At 46.4% G+C, this 3,478-nt stretch overlaps 1 protein-coding gene across 1 annotated transcript in view; it reads left to right on the forward strand.

Annotated features, from left to right (window-relative positions):
- Window positions 1–1,023: 1,023 nt before the first annotated feature.
- Window positions 1,024–3,478, forward strand: part of BFAR (bifunctional apoptosis regulator) — a 24,589-nt gene continuing 22,134 nt past the window's right edge. Inside the window, exon 1 of the mRNA XM_006910898.3 lies at window positions 1,024–1,173. The gene's annotated coding sequence lies outside the window, so the exon portion shown is untranslated. The remainder of the gene's footprint in view (window positions 1,174–3,478) is intronic.

The following is a 3,478-nucleotide window of genomic DNA, read 5'->3' on the forward strand; positions in this document are numbered from 1 at the left end:
CAGTTATTTGTAGACCTATGTTATTAGCAGCATTATTCACAAGGGCCAAAAGGTGGAAAGTGTCCATCAACACATGAAAAAACAAAATGTGACCTACATACACAATGGAATATTATTCAGCCTTAAAAAAAGAAGGAAACTCTAACAGGCTACAGTCAAGATTAATCTTGAGGATATTATGCTAAGTGAAATAAGCCAGCCACAAGACTAACACTGTATGATTCTAGTACGTGATAGAGAAGTCAAATTCATAGAGACAGAAAGTAAAATGGTGGTTACCAGAAGCTGGGGGTACGGACCATGGGAAGGTGTCAAATGGATATGGAATTTCAGTTTGGGAAGATTAAAAAGTCCTGGAGATGGTGATGAAGGTTGCATAACGACGTGGATATACTTAATACCAGTGTACTGTACTGTTAAAATAGTCAAATTGGTAAATTTATTACGTATCTTTCACAATTTAAAAAATGATGATACCTATTACCAGATTATCTTCCAGAAAATGAATTCACACACTCCCAGCACTAGCACAGGCCATTGCCAATCTTTTTACTGTCAGTTTGATAGGTAGAAAAAAAGGTCATTCCAAACGATCACTTTAACAATCTCCAGGTCGGCGATTTAAACCAGATAATAAGCATGCATTCTCAATGGATCTAAGCGCTGGGAGAAAAAACACATGGTAAAGTCATTTAATTCCGATTCTTCTTCATCTGTAAGTGGAACTTTAGCCGCGGCCCTCTACATTAAAATGTGGCAGCAAAAAAAGCTGTGGGAAGTACGATGCGGACTTGTAATAAGGCTTTAATTTCTGGATAAAGTTGTTTCCTCCATACACAGAAACAGCCTCCGGAGAGGAGGCGAGACAGACAACCGCTCACTCGCGGGTGTTGCGCTCTGTGTGTCCCAGAAGAGGAAAGGGCGGGACCCACAGTGGTACGTAAGCGGCGAACTCCTTGGCCGGAGACTGGCCGCTCTAGGCAGCGGGGAGGTCGCGGGTGTGAGGGAGCTGGGAATGAGTGCGGCCTCTCCTCTATGGTCAGGGGCACGGGGCACCCCCCTCCACAGTCAGCCCTAGGTTGCTTCCGGAAGTAAAGCGGCCACCCCTTGCTCTGCTTCCGCGGGGGTCGGGCGAGGGCCGACGTCCGGATGGGTCCTGGGATCAACACGGTGGTAAGCCCCAGCGCGGCGGGGGACAGCAAGGGGGTGGCCCGGGCTCGCCCTCGGGCGGGGTTGGAGGACGAGCGTGGGGGGCGAGGTCCGAGGCGCGCGGGACCTTCCTTACTCAGGCCCGGGTCCTGTTCACCCGCTGTTCTTGCCTCGAGGCACAGACCCCGCTGGCCAGCTTCCCCATCCCTTTTCGAGAACCCCACGTCGGCACGGCGGATCGCTGGGCCTCGCCTGTGCCCCCTCGGGGGTCGGCGTCAGCCTGTCGCTTCAGAGGCTCACCAAGGAGAGAGGGAGGGGGCGTCGCTTCCATATACCTTGGAAGGGGACGACCCTTTGCAGCCTGCGACAGTGCGTCCAGATTGATTAGGTTCCTCATAGAAGTCAGGCTGGGCTTCAAGTCTAATTGACAAGGCCCTTCCTACCCCAAGGCCGAACGATTGCCCCCTTTTTAAAATAGGGTAACGGACTCGCAGAAAGGCGAAAGTGCAACCGCGCAGTCATGCTGGGGATAGGCTAGAACCCGGCTCTAGTGATTCCCAACTCAGGGGCAGAAATCTGAACTTGCGCAAAAGGGAGTTTTCTTTAAAACAAACAAACAAACAAAACGGCAAATGAGAGGCTGTGGGTCTAACTGGGAATCTTTGGCAGAAGAGCCCGCCCTCCTACTGTGGTGGAGAGGAGAAAGTGAGAGCCTAGAGGTTGTCCTGCCCTCAGCTGTCGCCGTTGGGTCCTCCCGGCTGAAACCCATTGGTCGGTCCATTGGGGGTGGTCTTGATGTCACACTCGGAAAGGCCTATAGGAAGGAGCTGTACTCTCTTCTCCAGGCACAACCCAGAGCCCACGCAGAGTACACGTGCGGATTGGGTGGTTTGGTTTATTTTTGGGCTGTTTTGTAAACAGCCAGACTAGGTGTAGGATGCTTCTGCATTTCCTGCCTATCTCAATAAACCTGTGGGAAACGATACTTCTCCAGGGCATTTCTTTTTTCTTTCCTTTTTTTTTAAGATCCCGCGCTTCGTCCTCCCATTACTTACATAGCTGGCACTCAGTTAATGCAACTATTATTCTATTAATAATACCAATCGACCATACAGTAGACTCTTTTTGAGTATCTGTGCATAGCGTTTGTCACTTATAAATGGGAAATAAGAGGCTCAGGGAGAGTAAATGTGACCTGGTTTGGAACTCGGATCTTTCTCATTGCTAAGACCATTCTGATTCAACTATACCTGCCTCTCCAGGGAAACTGTAGTCTTTGAGATGAGGAAACATGCACAAATAAAAGTTACACTAATTCACAGAGGCAGGAAGGATTAATTTGGGTGTAAGGGGAGTTAGTCGTTAGAGACTTTCAAGTGACAGTTGATTTGGATCTTGTCAGTTGGACACTTTTGACCCAGAGATGATGTGGAGCTGTGTTACAGATGGAGGGAACAGTGTGATATGGAAAAATAGCCAAGGAATAGGAATTAATAGGTGAGACAGTGTGAATACGTATTAAGGGATAATCATAATAATAGTAATAGCTAATATTTACATTGCACTTACTATGTGCCAGGTACTCTTCTGAGTGCTATACACGTTAATTCATTTAATTAACAATCGTAAAGATACTATGAATATACCTATTATACATGTGAGGAAACTGAGGCACAGGGATTGAATGATTTGGCTAAGCTCACACAACTAATAATTGGTGGAACTTGGATTTGAACTCAATCATTCTGGCTCCAGAATTTGTACTCTTAAAAAGTTGTGTTGATTGCTAGCAGGCCATAAAGATGCTTAAATGACAAGCTTACAACTATGGGTTTTAATTCTCATAGTGGGGAGAGTCAAATTGTTGTGGATTTGATTTTCGTCTACAAATTTCTAGAGCCCAGCTTTGTGCCAGCTACTCTCAGTTACCATGATAGAATTCTGTGGCTTGGTTCCTGACCTCAGGGAGCTCAGAATTTGGTTGGAGAGGAAAAAAACTCAAAACTGTTCAAAAAATGTAAGAGACAGTTAAACCTGAGGAGGATACATCAGTTTACAATAGTTAAGGTTTGAGTTACTGGTAACCACCAATAGTTTTTAATCATTTTCTGAGTTATTGGACATCTACAGCATTTAATACAGGGTAGGTCACTTTATATATGTTACATAACAAATGAAAAAGACAGTCTCTGGAGAGAGCCAGGACACCCTTATCAGTGTGTTCTCATCTTGCCCACCACTCCCAGGCCGTAAATCACTGGATCTCAAAGTTCAGGCAGCAAATCAACATCCCGTGAGCCAGCTACCTTTGCCCTGGTAATTTCTGACC

This window comes from Pteropus alecto, unplaced genomic scaffold (genome assembly GCF_000325575.1).
Source record: "Pteropus alecto unplaced genomic scaffold, ASM32557v1 scaffold34, whole genome shotgun sequence".
In the NCBI taxonomy this organism is placed as follows: Eukaryota; Metazoa; Chordata; class Mammalia; order Chiroptera; family Pteropodidae; genus Pteropus; species Pteropus alecto.